Here is a 19,429-nt window from a genome sequence, read left to right on the forward strand (position 1 = left end):
CATGCTGGAAGGGCTACTTAAGTGAGTGGCACAATCAGTGCTGTAGGCCCTCTAGTAGCATTTAATTTAAAGGCCCTGTGCGCATGTAGTACCACTTCCCTAGGGACTTACAACTAAATTAAATGTGGCAATTGGGTATAACCCAATGTTGCGATGTTCTAAGGGGAGAGCACATGCACTTTAGCACTGTTCAGATATGGTAACGTTATATTTGTTGTTTATGATATCTGTTTATATATGAAATTATTATTTGCAATTAAATCATGCACCTTAATATCTGTTTTTTATATGTGCTCTTACGTTGTATGTATTTATTAGTTTTTTTATATGCATATAATGTGTATGGCCCTGTTACACTACATTAGTGTTTTCTCTTATGCCTTTTCTTATGTTTTCATCTCACACATATTATTTATGTGTAATGTATATATTTTACTTCTATATATGTATATATTATGTGGCTCCTGGATCTCTATGTAAATAGTGTGTAAATTTGTATCTGTATATTTTGTTCGAGTGAGTTTCCATTTCTAGGCGGATTCATCATTTTTTTGTATTGCCCACTGTATATTAATGATTATCACCTATTTTTAATTGTAGTGCAATAGACGGTCACCTGATGAAGGCTCAAAAGCCGAAACGCGCGTAGTTCTCCATCTACCGCTTTGCCTCCATCGTTCTTTATTCATGTCTAATGCTATGTTCATGTGTGTTATATGTTTTTAATGAATGTCTATGCTGCTGTTATATTTATAATTGATCAGTATTTATAAAATATCTAACAGCCTGTAATTTATCAAATAATTATAAAACTAAAATATTGACTTGAAAATTAAATAAAAAATTAAAGCTTTTTTCTATCATTTTGGTGATTATTCTTTTCATGTGGGCTTTTTCTGTAAATGTGTAGGTCATCAGTTTAGTTTGCCTTATGTTATTTGTTTACTTAGTTATAGACCTTTTTCAAATTAATTATTTTTCCCTATGTATAGCTAGTATATCTAATATATAGGGGTCCCCTACTTCTAAAACCAGATATGGTAAAGTTCCCAGAGATCTAAAGCCAACAAAAACGAATTTAGCAAAATTAAGAGGAGGAAAGCAAAATGTTTGGGGATCACCCTGCAGAGAGGGACATTTACAACTATGACGATGCCATGAGTTTTGATTAGCATGTCCCTGGCAAGAACCCTTTGATTTGATTTACATATATCACTGATGTATGCAAATTAATAGAAAAACAAGAACTGAGAATCCACATTGAATTAAATCATGTCATAGAAAACTAATTTTAAGGAAAGACAATCTTAAGGAAACAAATAAAAAATAGAAAATGAAGGCAACATTATAAAGGAAAGATAATTTTAAGGATAAATCTGAAATTACATTAAAAGTAGGAGGAGTTTAGGGGTAGCAATTCATTTAGGGTTCCGTATTGGGTGATGTTTAGGGGTGTTGAGAGGTTTTAGGGGTCAAGGATGGCCAAGTTCTGGTGTAGAAAAGGGGCTTAAGGTACTGAAGTGGGTGAAATTTAGAGGTGGTGAGGGTTTTTAGGGATCAGGAATGGGTGGAGTTTATGAGTAGTGAGTGATTTTTAGGGTTCATGGATTAATGAAGTTTAGGGATAGTGAGGGGTTTTTAGGGCTAAGGGTTGGGTGGAGTACAGCGGTGTTGACAGGATTTTAGGGTTCACCAATGAGCAGTGTCAGTGACTGTGAAGGTTTTTCAAGGTTCAGTGATGGATTGAGTTTTGGGGTGGTTAGGGGTTTTTAGGGTTCAAAAATGGGTGGAGTCTACAGGGGGTGAGGGGTTTAAGGAGTCAGGCAAAGTTTACGGTCTGAACACGTTTTAGGGTTCAGGACTGGGAGGAATTTAGGGTGGTGAGGAATTTTAAGGGATCTGGGATAGATGGTGTCTAGGGGTGGTGAGGAGTTTTTAGAAATCCGGGTGGGTGTTGGTTAGGAGTGTGGGGTAATTCTAGGGGTCTTGATGGATGATGTTTAGGGGTAGTGAGGGTTTTTTAAGGTTCAGGAATTGGGGAGGCTAGGGCTGGTGAGGGAATTAAGGGTTCAGTGATGGGTGGGGTTTGGACATAGAAAGAAAATTTTAGGGTTCAAGAATGTGTGGAGTTTAGGGATAGTGAGGGGTTGTTAGGGTTCAGAGTTGAGTGGAGTGTACGAATAATGGGCCTTTAGGGTTTAGGATGGATAGAGTTTGGGGGTCAGTGATGAGTGGACTTTAGGCATTGTAGGAAAGTAGGATCTGCTTTCATGGTTACCCCCACTTTTTTCTGGTGTCATTGTGTTTTTCTGACTAGTCTGACTGAGATCCTGCTAATCAGGACCCCAGCCTATGGGCTTCCTATCAAAATTGGACCTCTGTGAGTACTTGGGTACCCCCCAGGTTGTCTACTGGTGTACCCATATAGGTCCCTAGTATATGGTACTAAGGTACCCAGGGCATAGGCACACCAGGGTCCCCTATGGGCTGAAGCATGTATTGTGCCACCCATAGGAGACCACTCACATTGTGACTATAGGACTGACATTTCAGCTTGTGTGAGCTGGTGCTAGCACCGCTTACAACAGATATACGTTTTCTTATATCTGAGGTCACTACACTTAAAAACTATAAGTCACCCCTAATACAGGCCTTTCAATCCTGAAGGCAGGGTGCTCAGTTATAAGTGTGGGGGTGCCCCTGCAAGAGGAGGACACCCCTACAATTCCTGGAGTCCATTCTCCAGGCGTTGTAGGTGCATCAGCCATTACAATACATAGAGAGGCCATGCGTCATTACGCAATGGCTAACTCCAAAATGACTGTAATGAATCCTCGCATGTTTTGTATCAAACATGTTGAAATCATAGCCCAACAATGTAAAAGGTGTTGGAAGTATGATTCCATGCACTGGGAGGCTCCTCTGGGGAGCCCTCCGTGCTCCCGGTACCAGTCTTCCAGACCCAGACAGCAAGCTAGGGCTGCTGCCGACCAGTGACACGATTCTGCCTTACTGCTGCTGAGCCAAGCTTAAGCAGGGGAAGGTAGGATAGTAGGTTTCATGTCACAGGGAGATGTGACCTCCTCCCAGACAGGTCTTAATGTTTTGGGCCAGGGTGGGGGTGCTTTGCAGCACCACTGGACTGCTTTGAGGGCACATTCCGTGACCTCCTTGTATACTCCAGTTGGAACCAGTTCAGGGAGCTGTTGGCTTCAGCTCCGGCGTGAAACTGGACAAAGTACATGGAAGTATCCTCCCTACTGTCCAGTCCCTCATGGGGGAGGGACCCCTGAATCGTCCCAACCCTTTCCATAGTGTACTTAAGGACTTACCTGTGGGTGGTTTTTTAGATTCATGGTGGGACAAGATTCAGATCTGAAGCCACTTCATCTTCAACCGTCTGGGCACTTTGGACTTTGTTGGACTTAGCTTTGGGAACCGAGACTGCACCAGGAAGACTCCTGCTGCTCCTTGTCTCGTCGTCCTGCCAGTCTTCTGCATCATCTGTGCCTGTACTCCATACATGTTCTTCTCCAGGCCTCTGGGCATCCAAGACACCCAAATGAATCTCCCTTGGAGTGAAGGAGTCACTCCCCTGCATCTGGAGGCTCAGCAACAAAGCGGACCGGTCTGCTGTTACTAAGGTCCCATGGACTCCGAAAGGTTCAGCAACACAGGTGGAGGTTCTGCATCTCCCTCTAGGCCTGCACTGTCTTCACAGCAAGTTTGAAGACAGTATCCCTCGCCGGAACCTCTGGAGCAGTACCTCTGTACACTGCATCAACTTGCCATTGCCAATGCTTTTTGACTCTCTTCTCCAGATATCTTCGGACTCCAAGAAGCTCCAGCTCCCAGCATCTCTTGTTAGCAAGATCTTCTTCCTCACCACATCTTCTGCACCGTGGGTCTGCGTCTTTGGTGAGCTGCTCGAGGTCCTCTTGCGACTCCTGTGCCTTTGACCTGTGGGTCCTCTTGAGGGTCTTCTTTGGTTCCAGTGGACTCACCTGCTTGCTAGGGGCCTACTCTGACTTACCTGCACTTTGTGAGTTACTTGGACCTTGCTGGCCCCATTACTGCACCTTTTTCGTCTGCCACGTTTGTTGCCGCTGCCAAGGCTCGGTGCTCCCTCCAGACACCAACCCCCCTGGCTCTTGAAACCCGATGTGGGACAGTTGTGAATGCCTCCCGGTCTGCCACAGCATCACCTGGTCCACATAGCTACAGCACCAAGGTCACAGTCAACTCTCCTGAATCTTACAACATCGGTTGGCATTCGTCTTCTGTGCCTCCTGATCACTTCTGAGTGGCATACACTCTGTCCCTTCTGCTTGTAGGTACCGCTCATCCTGAATCCACCCTTGGATTCCACCGGACTCTTTCAGCTCCTTCGCCAGCGGTATCTTTACTGAATTCCTCGTTTGTGGTCTACTGTGGTTTCCAATGTCAATTGGCACCTATGGATCCGGCTTCCCTGGTATAGGTTCCTGGTTCCCGGGGTATCCACTTGTGGGGTGACTCTCCAGCCTTCCATCCTCCACAGGTTTCTTCAGGATCCTCTGGAATGGTCCTTCTTCTTGAAAACCGCAACTGCGGCTTCCCCATTGACTTGTATTGAGCACACGGTCATGTTTCCACTATGCACACGGCCTCCTTGTGGTCCTGGGTACTTACCTTAGGTGGTTTCTCTTTTAAGTCTTCTGGGTCCAGTCTTGACTTTGGTCTTGGGTCGCATTCCACTTTCTTCGCATATGGTTTGGTCTCCACCTGGAGACCACTGCGTATTTGTGCTACCTACGTGTTCTATTACTAAAGTATTGTGATAATATCTCCGGGGAGAAGATATTGCAATGTGTTAGTGAGTTTTTATAATAAATACATATTTTTATAACTACATTGTGTGGTTCTGTTTTGTTTAACCTACACTATATGATTAGTTCTGGTAAAACAAACTGCTTCACACTCCTTCTGGACTAAGCCTGAAGGCTGCTCTCCACAGCTACCACTCAGAGAGCTTTCTATGGTTGTCTAAGACCACTAAATCACCATAAGGGTTGTCTGGATTATTGCAGTGAGTCACTTAAATACGTGTGCACTATATACTAAGCCAGCCTCTTACAGGTATGGTGAGAGATTTTTCAGGTTTAGGAATGGGGTGAGTTTAAGAGAAGAAAGAGCTTTTAGGGTGAGCGATGAGTGTAGTTTAGGTGGTCAGGGGTGGGTGTAGTTCGGGTGTGAGGAGGGGTTTTGAGGAGGCAGGGATGGGTGGTGTTCAGGGGCTTTAAGGGGATGGATGGTGTTTAGGAGTGGTAAGGGGTCAGCTAATTAAAAGCATCCCTAGTAGTTGCTTGACAATGTAAAATAAATGAATCCAAAATCGCGTCCCCTGAAGTAAGACGATGAAATAAGTACCTCAGACAAACTTTTTTTCTGATAGTAAGACTTTCAACAATGCCATTTACACCTTAAAAAATATGCATGCAAAAGCCAGTTTCGAGAAAAAGACATTATATGAATTGGCCTCTGAAATGGCAAGTGCCGTTCATGATCATCCAGCAAATTTTCATTAAAGAGTTTAGGTGAAATGGTTTGCCAGTAATGGTATTCCATGAAACCTATTTCTATGAAACCACAGACATCAAAGGGCTCTTTCTCAAACAGTATCAAAGAAGCAATTTTGGCTAGGCTGGAAATTGCTGGTGAGATTTTCAGTTCCATCACACTAGTCTGAAGCGTTTAGGGCGACTAAAGAAAAAGAGGAAGGCCCGGCCCATTAGCATTGGCCACTTAACTGGTTGAAAATCCACATCAATCAGAAAGAGTTCATTTATTTATTTCTTTTATGAAACTTATAGAGCGCACAAATGCCCAAGGGCGTCTCGGCGCTAGAGTTGAAGAGTTGATTGAAATACATGGGGCCCGATTCATGAAGGGTCTCTGCACACATGACAGAGGTCCTGCAGCCATGGCCTGCACTGGTGACGGGACAGCTTTACTGCAATCACCCATTGCTGCGGTCCCCCAACGAGTACCAGGCCCCGGTCACTTCTGTGAGGCCTCCATGACGAGTGCAGAGGCCCTTTGTGAATCAGTGCTAAAGTGCTCCACATGAGCCTCTCCCAGTGGCGTCATCTTGGAGCGAATCCCACACCCTTCCCGTGCAATAGAGCCGAGAATCTTTGTAGCTCCCAAAATCCCCATTTATTGGTCCTGTGTCCACAGGATGAAAGAGTAGCTGAATGCTGTCCTGTGGGATGGCCCCATTTCAGTGTGTTCATGATGCTTCTCTGGGTCAGTCAGTGGTCACTGGGAAGTGTCCTTGCTGCTGCTGTTTGCCACTGAGGGCCTCGGGTACCGCAGGCCTCAGATTCCTACTGGATAACCAGGCTGTTCTCAACTAACTCTCCAGGAGCGCCTAAAGCGAAAAGTTGAGACTCGCTCCAGGATGTGGACACACTGGTCACTCCCAATAAACTCATGCTTAGTCAGAAATACATATTTGGGAAAATAGGTCTTCATTTACATGCTGGGACATGTGGCAGAGTCCCAGTCTTAAACAACCAACAAACCAGAGGTTTTAGCACCTTCTGTGGCCGAGATACAAGCCAGACAGAAGTCAATCCAGTGGCTATTGGTTACTGGTCGTTACTGGGATCAATCATCTGCTCTCAGAAAACCATTCATGCATTCACTCCATTTCTTTGTGGTAGATTAGACTATTTGGTATTAGTTGTAATCAATGGTGTGGCCACATAGGCTCAGGCACAGGGTTGCTAAGAGGAATGGATAGGCTGCCAGAGAGTAGGTCCTGTAGGGTTGCAGGGATTGGGTTTTAAAGAAGGAGAGTTTGTGATCGATGAAAAACAATAACAGAGATTACGACAGACAGAGTCTCAAATGGGTCTGCTCCTTCCTCACAGGAGGAATCCAAAGGGCCAGGTTGTGACCTTTTACCTCAGTCACCAAGAACATGGTACGCGGAGTTCCGCAGGGCTTCTCCCTCAGCCCCACTCTATTCAGAATATACATGACACCGCTCACCAACATCGTCCGATCACAGGACATCACCGCCTTCTTGTACGCTGATGACACCCAACTCATCCTCTCCATGACGGACAGGACAACCAACCCCAGAACCAACTGCATGACCATAGCTTAGCATGGGTGAGTACCAGCTGCTTGAAACTCAACTCCAAGAAGATGGAAGTACTTGTCTTCGGCAACAAGACCACCCCATGCGACTCCACCGGATGACCAATGGAGCTAGGACTGCTCCCACACCCACAGACCACTCAAGAAACCTAGGGATCATTCTAGATGAAAAGGTCAACGTGACGGCACAAGTCAATATAGTGAGCATCTCCCACTTTAACATCCTACACATGCTGCAAAAGATCTTCAAATGGCTTCCACAGAACTCCAGACGGACTGCCACACAAGCATCAACAAGCATCCTGTTCATACCCAAGCACTCAACAGCAGCAGGCTAGACTATGGCAACACTCTCTATGCCAGAAACTTTAAACAACTGTTATTCAGACTACAGCCCATCCAGAACACCGCAGCAACAGGACTCATACTCAACCTCCCATGCCGCACCCCCATCACGCCGCACCTGGAGAAGATTCACTGGCTCCCTATGCACAATCGCAGCCCAATTCAAACTCCTCCCACACACATTCAAAGGCTTGCACAGCACAGGACCAGAATACTTAAACTGCTGTATACACTTGCAGCAGCCCACAGGAAACCTACACTCTGCCTCACGTTCCCTCACACACACTCTCTGCATGCATAAAAGGATTTCAGGAGGTCGCTCTTTCTACTACATCATACCCCAAAAAAATAGAAAGACCTCAATCAACCCATCCGAGCTTCCTCCTCACTTCCAGAATTCCACAAGAAACTGAAGGCCTGGGTCTTCTACTACCCCAAAGGGCCCACACGGATCACTGAAAAAATATCGAATACAAAAATATAGACAAAAAAAATATCGAAGTAAAAATATAGAAAGACAAAATATCGAAATCCTATCTACAAACAGGTAAGTACAAAAATATCGAATAAATATATATACTTGGTAAAAATATCGAATTTATTAAAATAATGAATAAATTATTTAAAATTAATGAAATAATAACTATAATTAATTAAAATATACATAAAAATACTCAAATAACTTAAAAACTATTAAATAATTAATTTAAGTTAAAAAAATAAAAATACAACTTCATTTTTCAACACATATAGATATATATTAACATAATATTAATTAAAAATATGCAATATTGTCACTGTAGCATAGCAAGAGGTTAAAATGTACTATTACCACTCCAGCAACTGCAACAGTAGGGTAAACATTGGATAGCATAGGGGTAAAAATTACTATTCCCACTCAAGAGAGTGCAACAGTAGGGAAAGGGTTGGATAGCGTAGGGGTAAAAATTACTATTCCCACTCCAGAGAGTGCAACAGTAGGGAAAGCGTTGGTTAGCGTAGGGGTAAAAATTACTATTCCCACTCCAGAGGGTGCAACAGTAGGGAAACCGTTGGATAGCGTAGGGGTAAAAATTACTATTCCCGCTCCAAAGGGTGCAACAGTAGGGAAAGCGTTGGATAGCGTAGGGGTACAAATTACTATTCCCACTCCAGAGGGTGCAACCGTAGGGAAAGAGTTGGATAGCCTAGGGGTAAAAGTTACTATTCCCACTCCAGAGGGTGCAACAGTAGGGAAAGCGTTGGATAGCGTAGGGGTACAAATTACTATTTCCACTCCAGAGGGTGCAACAGTAGGGAAAGAGTTGGATAGCCTAGGGGTAAAAGTTACTATTCCCACTCCAGAGGGTGCAACAGTAGGGAAGCGTTGGATAGCGTAGGGGTAAAAATTGCTATTCTCACTTCAGAGAGTGCAACAGTAGGGAAAGCGTTGGATAGCGTAGGGGTAAAAATTACTATTCCCACTCCAGAGGGTGCAACAGTAGGGAAAGCGTTGGATAGTGTAGGGGTAAAAATTACTGTTCCCACTCCAGAGAGTGCAACAGTAGGGAAAGCGTTGGATAGCGTAGGAATAAAAATTACTATTCCCACTCCAGAGAGTGCAACAGTAGGGAAAGCGTTGGATAGCGTAGGGGTAAAAATACAAATTATTTTCCAATTAACAATTAATTAAAAATAAATTAAAAATCAATACCAATAAATAAATAAAAATGATTAATTTAATAACAATTACATTACTTCTCACCCTATTCCCCAATAAACACACAACCAACTACAGATTTTTTAAAATTAAAATTAACATAATTATCAATTAACCAATTAATAAAAATTAATTACCAATTAAAAATAATTAATTACCAATTAAAAATTAACAATTAATTCTAAAATACCAATACATCAATTAACACATTTAATTAATTACAATTAAATTACTTCCCACTCTATTCCCCTATAAACCCACAACCCGCCACAGAAAATAAATTAATACAATTAACATAATTATCAATTAATCAATTAAGAAAAATTAATTAACATTTAAAAATTAATAACTAATTAATAATTCATTGATCACAAATTAATAATTAATTAACAATTAATTTAAAATAAATACCAATAATTAAATTAACACATTTAATTAATTACAATTAAATTACTTCCCACCCTATTCCCCTATAAACCCATAACCCGCTACAGAAAATAAATTAATACAATTAACATAATTATCATTAATCAATTAAGAAAAATTAATTAACAATTAAAAATTAATTACTAATTAATAATTCATGAATCACAAATTAATAATTAATTAACAATTAATTTAAAATAAATACCAATAATTAAATTAACACATTTAATTAATTACAAATAAATTACTTCCCACCCTATTCCCCTATAAACTCACAACCCGCTACAGAATTAAATTATACAAAAATTAAATAACATAAAGAAATACGCTTACATTTTTTCCGATATTATAAAGAATTCGATATATCTTAATTACTATATTATATACTTCGATATTTTAACTTTCTATATTTTAAAAATCGATATTAAATTACTTACCTTCAAAACCACTATATTCTGTCTATTCGATTTTTGTCCATTCTATATTTTTACTTCGATATTTGTGCCATTCTATATTTTTGAGTCGATATTATGTCTGTATACCGCCCACACATCTGTCAAAGTGCCTAGATACCCTCACGTGTGAGTAGTGTGCTCTACAAATCGACCTAACCTAACATAAGAGGCACACGACCGATAGACGGATATACTCCAAAGCATACCTGTCATGCAGAGGATGGAAGGTAAGGATATGTGGCTGTTGTCCTTTTATTTTCCCTCTCCCCTATAAACGTTCAAACAGTGTGAAGCGGCCCCATGTCCTGTCCCTCCCAGTGACAGTCACCTTTGCACTTCTGTCTGTCTGTCTGCACAGTTGTGTGGGCATTTAATTCTACCCAGGTCCAAGGACACCAATTCAATAAAACGCCAGGTGCAGCAGAAGCGACGAGGTGCATTGTTTGGCCCTATTAACGTCACAATGATGACCCTTTATCAAGCCCTGAGTCTTCCAATTGTCTCTGGGCTGTAAGTGTGCCGGGTCTCACTGGCGCTGAGCACCGGCAGTTTTTTAAACGGGGCCTCAAAACGGGTCTCTATCGGGCTCTGTTTTGTGCCCTGGCACCGGCGGTCCATTTTCTACGACTGCAGTGAGTGCAGGCACATCCATGTGCGCTGCTCACACTGATTTTGACCAATGTAGTTCGTAGGATATGCACTCCTTTTGTTGTTTGGGTGTAGTCAATGTCAATATAGGTAGGTGGTGCCCGTGGACCCCCTGTACTTGGGGTTGAACAAAACTGTTGAACGCACTGTTTCCCTCGAAATCAGTGTCTCTCCAGAGTACTCTGTGCTAAGTTCAATGATTTATTCATAAAACGTGGACAAAGTTCGATTGTGTGATTAAATTTGTTCCTTTAATTGTTCATTTTCAGTTCATCACATGATTATTCTCATGGTGTTGTAACAAGTGGCCCGGTGGCCCAATGCGTTTCGGGCTTTTGCCCTTCCTCAGGGGCGTGTAATACTCTGTTTCAGACTATGTGTCGATGTACTTTCGCAAGTGTTGACGAGCCGGAATGGTAGTGATCTCGGCGTGTTCCGCGCTCGTCCGTCCGAAAACGTTAGGCCACCAGGCCACTTGTTAAAACACCATGAGAATAATCATGTGATGAACTGAAAATGAACAATTAAAGGAACAAATGTAATCACACAATCGAACTTTGTCCACATTTTATGAATAAATCATTGAACTTAGCGCAGAGTGCTCTGGAGAGACACTGATCTCGAGGGAAACAGTGCGTTCAACAACGCTGCTCACACTGCTCACTTCTCACTAGTGGAGAAGTGACGGCATGACGTCATGCCAGGTGAGCGTTGTAGGGGAAGGGAAATCCTTTAAAGAGAGCCATGTTCTCTCTGGATTTCCTTTCTCTTTTTGAAACTCAGGAGCAGCAACATTTAAGTGGAAGCTTTTTCAATATTATATACAAGCCTTAGTTTCTGCTTATTTATCTTATGCAACTAACAAACATTGACAAAGCCAATAGTACTGTCTTCTTGCAGATATGAGGTTACTTGTTGTATCACATATCTGGATACAATGATAGAAACAGCAAAACACAAATCGGGCTACACACTACACACTATACACTATACTAAGCACAGAGTGTTAGCTTAGGTGTATTTAAGCCACGCCCTTAATTACACTGGCTACGCCGTTCTGAGAGACCCCCTAGTTTTTCCAACCCACTTAAAGCCCTGAATGGCCTCTTCTGTGATTCTAAGGGATTATGGGAAAGGCAAGCATAGCAAAATAAAGGCCACTAAATATGGCTTTTGGACCTATCCTGGGTGTCACCACCTGCCACTGCCTTCGGGATCCCTGTGAACCAGGGGTAGAGAGCTCAGTGCCAGGGGTACCAAGGTGAAAGCCAGGGCAGCAGAGGACACACCCAGCCACCCTTAAAACAACGCCCATGTCTGTGTGAGACAGTGTGTTTTGTGTCAATATGTGCCTGTGCGTGTGTGTTTGTGTCCATGTGTCCGTGTGTATGTGTATGGCTGCATGTGTGCGTGTGTCTGCCAGTATCAGTGTGTGTCTTTGCATGTGTTTGTGTGTGTGTTTGCCTGTCTGTTTTGTGTGCATGTGTTTGTGCGTTAGTGTGCCTGCCTGTGTGTCTGTGTCTGCATGTCTGAGTGTGTCTTCTTCACGTGCCTGCGCTCGCGCGCCTGTCTGCGTGTGCCTGGTGTGTGCGTGGCCCCTGCGTGTGCGGTGAGGGACCACACGAAGGATGAAGGGCCCCCCTATCCCCTCAGGGCCCGTCCTTCAGCCGGGGCCCGCCTCTTTCCTTTCTTGCCTCCTTGGCCCTGTCCGCCGGCTCTCTCTCTTCTCTCCAGCCCTCCGATGGCCCCCCGCCGCTCCCCGCTCACTGCTCATCCGAGCTGAAAGAACTAACTTGCCACGCGGGGGCCACGACATATCATTAAAGGCAGATTAACACATTTTCAAAAGGCCCTCCTGTGACCGAGGCTGGAAGCGCTCTGCCGCGCTCCCGCGCGCGTGAACCGGGGGCCGCCCAGGCTTTGTCCGGATGAAGACGGCTGCCCCCTCCCACCGAGACGGCCACCCTGACCCGATGACCTCCCGTCTGAAAAATGTACCGAGCTTTGAAGACATTTATCCCTGCCTGCTCCTGGGAGCAACAGGAACAGCGCGCAGCAGTGTAACGCGTGTGTCTGGCCTGTCCTGGGTGCACAAATGTAGCGCTTCGAGAGCTCACCAGCCGCCTTCTCCTCGCTTTATTTTCACTTGTGCCTCAAGCCCCAAACAATGCAGCCGTAGCGCCTCACAGGCCCAGGCCGTGAGTGCTGTTGCTCCAGCACTCGCAGGATGCTGAGATGCAAACAGGGCAGATCAAAAGTGGTCTCAGGCGCACAGATGGTGTCTGTGCGTCCAGGCGCACCGGGCTCTGCTCATGGAGGCAAAGGGCCTGTACCTGGAGAGGAACCGCACACACACCTCTGGAATCGAAGACATCCGATCAACAAACGGATGCGATCTGACCTTGCATGACCTCTAGCACCAAAAGAACCCCGGCAAGTCTGTGGGGCTCGTGGAATGTTTGTGCAATCACAGATATTATCTTATTGACCCATGAGCGCTTGCCATCACATTCACATTCGTACTGAAGGTGCACCTCGAGTACAAATCACAGTTTGCTCAGCTGGAAAGTTCTTCAACCTTGCTTAAAGTGCTTCAACCTTGCTTAAAGTGCTTCAACCTTGCTTAAAGTGCTATCCAAGATTTCTGAGTCGCTTCCCTGGGCGGCTGAGAAGTTGGTAGTGAAGGCTCTTGTGGTCTCAAGACTGGATGACTGTGACAGACTCTACATCGGAGCCTCCCAGGGCAGAATCCAGAAGCTCCAGAGAGTGCCCAATGCATCTTTGAAGCTCCCTAGACGAGACGAGCACACGCAGGGCTTTAAGTGGGCCGGGTCTCACCGGGGCTGAGCACCGGCAGTTTTTTAAAGGGGGCCTCGAAACAGGTGTCTATCGGGCTCAGTTTTGTGCCCGGGCACACATCGACTTCTCACTAGTGGAAAAATACGGCATGACGTCATGCCAGTTGAGCTTTGTAGGGGAAGGGAAATCCTTCAAAGAGAGTCATATTCTCTCTGGATTGCCCTACTCTTTTTGAAACTCAGCAGCAACAATATTGTTGTGGTGTCACTAGGGCTTTAAGTGGAAGCTTATTAAATTATATGCAAGCCATAGTTGCTGCTTATTTATCTTATGCAACTAACAACCATTGACAAAGCCAACAGTCCTTACTTGTTGTAGGTATGTTACTTGTTGTATCATATATCTGGATGCAAGGACAGAAACAGCAAAATACAAGTCAGGCGGCACGCTATGCTAAGCACAGATTTTTACCTTATGTGTTTTTAAGCCACGCCCTTATTTACTTTGGCCGCGCCCCTTTGAGAGACCCCCTAGTTTTTTCATCCCACTCAAAGCCCTGAGCACACGTGTCCCGACCTGGCCTGTACCTCATTGGCTCCCACTGGAAACACGCATCGCCTTTAAGGCTATGCGCCTCTGTCACATTTTTTTTTAACAATAGAGCTCCACATTATCTGCACAATTTGGTGAAACCTTATTCACCTGGTCAGAGTCTTAGATCCTGAGGTACAGCACTAGCTATAATTCCATGTGCAAAAAAAGCCAGGATGGGTGGGCGTGCCTTGGGCTTTCGAGCCTCCAAGTTATGGAACATCCTTCCATTGCACCCAAGACTGGAAGCTGCTGAGCATATCTTCAGGAAAAAACTAAAATTCTGGCTGTTTAGACAGAGTTACATTTCCTAGTCTTTTTACCTTGACTGCCTTTTCTTCTAGGGTTCTGTCACCCGCCCTGCGTCACCTTTCAGTCCTTTTCTGCTCTCACAGGATAGCAATCCTAGCCTGGGGACGCTCCAGTTGGAGTAATCTGAGCACCTTAAACAACTACTAACGTAACATAAGGCAGTGCGTGCTCGCCTTTGGCACAAAGCATAGCATGGTGCAAAAACTGCTTTGTAGTGCGAGCACCACAGCTGGTATGGGACACCATCCTTTCTAAACAAAACGGAGCACATGTGTTTAGCCTTGGCACTGCCATGCTGTAGTGAGTTTGAGTAGACCTGAGGCAGACTCTGGCCCAGCCTTTCAATCAATCATTTGTGAAGCGCACTACATACCCGCGAGGGTCTCAAGGTGCTGGGGGGCCGCTACTGATTGAACAGCCAGGCCTTGAGTATCCTCCTGAAGGTCAGCAGGTCTTGGGTCTGTCCTAGGCTCAGTGGGAGGGTGCTCCATGTCTTGGCGGCGAGGAGGGAGAAGGATCTCCCTCCAGTGGTTGTTCTTCGGATGCGCGGGACGGTGGCAAGTGAGAGGTTTGCGGAGCGTAGCTGGCAGTTGGGGATGTAGAAGGAGAGTCGTCTGTTGAGGAAGGCTGGGCCGGTCTTGTGGAGTGCCTTGTGTGCGTGGATGAGGAGCTTGATGGATATCCTCTTGTTGACGGGGAGCCAGTGTAGGTTTCTCAGGTGGGCGGGGATGTGACCGTGGCGAGGTACGTCGAGGATCAGTCGTGCCGAGGCGTTTTGGATGTTTTGCAGTCGTTTGATGAGCTTGGTCGGGGCTCCCGCGTAGAGGGCGTTTCCGTAGTCCAATCTGCTGCTGGGTGACTGTCTTTCTTGTATCTGTCGGGATCCATCTGTAGATCTTGCGGAGCATGTGGAGGAGGAGGAGACGGCATTGACTTGCTTGGTCATTGAGAGCGTTGAGTCAAGGATGATTCCCAGGTTGCGCGCGTGGTCGGTGGGTGTCGGGGCTGCCCCCAGTGCTGTCAGCCACCAGGAGTCGTCCCAGGCTGAAGGGTTGGAGCCGTGGATGAAGACCTCCGCCTTGTCCGAGTTCAGCTTCAGACGGCTGGTCTTTATCCAGTTGGCGACGGCCTTCATTCCTTCGTGGAGGTTGGCTTTGGCAGTGATGGGGTCCTTGGTGAGGGAGAGGATCAGCTGAGTGTTGTCGGTGTAGGAGATTATGTTGAGGTCGTGCTTTCGGGTGACGTGTGCGAGCTGGGCCATGTAAATGTTGAACAGCGATGGGCTGAGGGAGGATCCCTGGGGTACCTCGAAGAGGATCTCGGAGGCTTTGGAACGGAATGGATGGGGGAGGCGGACGCTCTGGGTTCTGCCGGAGATGAAGGAGGTGGTCCATTCCAGAGCCTTGTCTCGGACCCCTGCGGCGTGGACGGTGTGGAAGGCGGCAGAGAGGTCTAGGAGGATGAGTGTTGCGTTCTCACCGTTGTCCAGCAGGGTCCTGATGTCGTCGGTGGCGGCGATGAGGGCAGTCTTTAGGGGTGAACACTGTGTAAGATGTAAAAGCTGCTCTCCCGCGGAACCCACTCAGCACCAGGGACAGTCAGGACTAGTCTGTACCTGGGCTCCACGAGCAATGTAAAATTTAACTGACTGTTGTGGCTTGGTCCTGGGACCCGCATCACCGCCACCGTCCTTGGATTCCACGCAACTCGACCGCAAGTGACCGATTGTCACTACCACTTTTTCCCATTGACCGCAAAGCAAAAGTTCGGCAGTTTTGAATTGCTATGATTTATCTTTTCTTCTAAAATCATTTTTCCTGTTCTATGTATCTGATCACCTTCATTTGGTGTCTAAATTAATATCACGATCTGCTTTATTTTTTAAAGAGTCCTGTCGATTGCTTATCCTCCATGTTGGTACTCTGAAATGCTTAACACGTGTTCCTCTCCGCAACTAACAGAGCTAGCCCCTGTGCCCACACCGACTTCACGCATCTTTGGTAAAGCAATTTTACCTTTAAATGCTAAAGAGCATATAGCTACCTCACAAACGTGAGCTTGGAAATATATCAAGCAGTGAGAGAGGTGATGATTTTGGGGTCCCCCCTAACCTAGGGAGAGGACCAAGCAGATGCCTTGAACTTAAAGAGCACATCATGCTGAACGATTCGGTGGTGGTCCCATCCTCCTAGGACCACCCCAAGCAAAGTTGTGGGCAAAAATACAATTCCAACCAAAGGCCCTGCAAAGCATTATGGGACGAGATTCTAGAGTGCAGTGAATATCATAGTATCGGCTCTCCCCTGAGCCAGGGGAGAGCCGCTGAGGCTTCAGGAATGGTTTTCTCTGGTTCTGGTGGGTCTGATGGAGGTGCCCATCCCGCCGGGCACCTCAACAGGTATCCTTGGTAGAGGGCAGCTCTGGAAGCACACTTCCGGCTGTCCTCGCCAGCTCCCTGCCCCAGCAACACCCACGCATGCTGCCTCAGGAGCCGACATTAGGTTTGGAGGTCTGCCCGCTCCAGAAGGCAGCCCTCTGGGGTCGCCGCCCACTCGCTGCAGGACTAATTTTGCATAAATCTTTGAAATGTTCATGGATTGTATACAATTTTGTGAAAAGGGAAAAACTTACAGCATTTCTCACATCCATAGTTGTGATATTCACAGAGGCCCTAATTTATTGGCTGTCTCAGCAACCACTTTACCAGCTTCGGTGAATTTGACCTCCTCAGCATCGGTGGAATGGAACTTCAAGTTTCTTCATTAAGTAAGAGAAATACATTTTAGAACAATTCAGCTAAAATCAGCTTAAACATACCCTGCCTGCACACAGATGACTTCACCTCAAGTCATAGCGGGAAACAACCTTTACAACGCAACATCCATTACAATGCAGGCATTTACAACGCAACCATTACAACGCATGACACTACAACGCACACCACTACAACACATGCCATTACAACGTAGTCATTACAACGCATACCATTGCAACGCATACCATTACAACACATAGTACCCTTACACTATCCAACACTTACCCTACTGTTGCACCCCCTGGAGTTAGAATAGTAATTTTTACCCCTACACTATCCAATACTTACCTTACATGCAATGTTATGCGTTGTAATGGTATGCGTTGTAAATGTAATATGCGTTGTAGTGGAATGCGTTGTAAAGGTAGTTTCAAAGAATTTGTTGTAATGGCATGCGTTGTAATGGTATGCGTTGTAATGGATGTTGCGGTGTAAAAAATGCGTTGTAAAGGTAGGCGTTGTAAAAGTATGCGTTGTAACGTCATACATCCCGTCATAGCTACTTACCTGGTCACCGATGCAGTCCAGAAAACGAACAACCTGCACAGGCCTGGCAGAGGCATCAGCCCTCTCAGATAGAATGCAGAGTGTGTCAGTCACCCCAGATGCACATAGCACAGTTAGGCATCATAGCAGGGTCGAACCCGTTTTACTTTCACATTAAACAGCAGGAACCATTGCTAAACCAGGCACTTAGCACGTTCTACCATCACTACACAAGCAAACAAGCATACGCAACGATTGATTAAACCCTAGCCAGAAGAACAGGCACCCAGATTAAGAATGCTTTGCTGCCATAAGAAAACTCTGTACAAATACTGACAGCACAGCATCTCTGAAAGCCAGGGTTAACTTGGCTTTGTTGACTTTTACCAAATAAGAGAGCAATTTTTGATTTTGGGCCGGATTATAAGGGCCCTGTACGAACAGAAGTTTGCAAGGGAAAGAGAATTATGGGTTTTCCCCTGTCAGATTTCAGCATGTCAAACTTGGCGACATTTATCAAGGAAAAAGCCCAGAAAAACGAAGAAGAAATAGAAAATGATGTGTGGCATATAACGATTCTAGATATCATGCCTCATTTATAGGAGGAAAACTCAGAAAAAAGAGATTTATAACAGTCATTAAATGCTTCCCGCTGTGGTACTAGTATTTAATGGATGTGGCATAGGTAACCCACCGTATTCCATACAGCTGGTAATCAGGGCACTGTGTTATTTAAATGCACACATCTGCCATCCAAGACAGGATGAGGTCCTGATGATGGAGTCTGCAGTGATGATTTGCAGGTGACACTGTCGCAGAACTGGGGGGAGATTTACCAAATCTGCACGCAACGCAGCGCAGCCCCCGGCGTGGCCGCACTGCGTTGCGCGACATGGAGGGAGCAGCAGAGCGCCACATTTTCAAAGATATGGCTCTTTCCTCATCTTTCCCTAGCGCCGGCGCTGATTACAGCTGTCGTGCGCCACCACCCATATTAGCACTATAGCACTAGGGTGTGTGTGTGAGTCCAGCAAAGGTTTTGTACAGGAAGGAAGGATACCCTTCTGTACAAAATACTAAGCCTAGAATCGAGGGAAGGCTTTTGCCACTTTGGAAGCGAGCTGCACAGTGCAGCATGCATGCAAAGTCGGAAAAGGAAGGAGAAATTATAGCATTTCTCCCTCCTTGCGCCTAGTTTAAAGGGCGCAGTTTTCTCAGGATGAACCCAATCTACTGTATTTGGTAAATTGGGTTTAGCGTGAGAAACCTTGGGTGGTTGCATGGGAACGCCCATGCAACACCGTTAGCACGCCCCCATGGCGCAAAGTAATGCGAAGTAGCACTATGCGCTGCTTCACATTATTTTTACTTTATTTCCGCGATGGAAAGTAAATTAGGCAAAAAAGATTTTGTGTGTTTTTTTTTTTTTGGGGAAAACCTTTATTTACAAATTAAAGTACACAGCTATTTAGCCTTACATCCCGGAGGCTTGGCAGCATAGTAACAGTAGGACGGCCGGTGCACACAGTACGTAGTGTAAAATCGTACCAGGTTTAGTTTTATATTATAAAATGAGAAAACATAAAATAGAACACAATAAAAGAGCACCAGAACCAGTGCTAAAAAGGCAAGGTAAAAGAACATAGTTGCGACAATACCCAGGTCAGGGGAAGGCTGGGCCAGGAAGCCCAAAAAGTACACGTA

Source organism: Lissotriton vulgaris, chromosome 12 (assembly GCF_964263255.1).
Source record: "Lissotriton vulgaris chromosome 12, aLisVul1.2, whole genome shotgun sequence".
Taxonomy (NCBI): Eukaryota; Metazoa; Chordata; class Amphibia; order Caudata; family Salamandridae; genus Lissotriton; species Lissotriton vulgaris.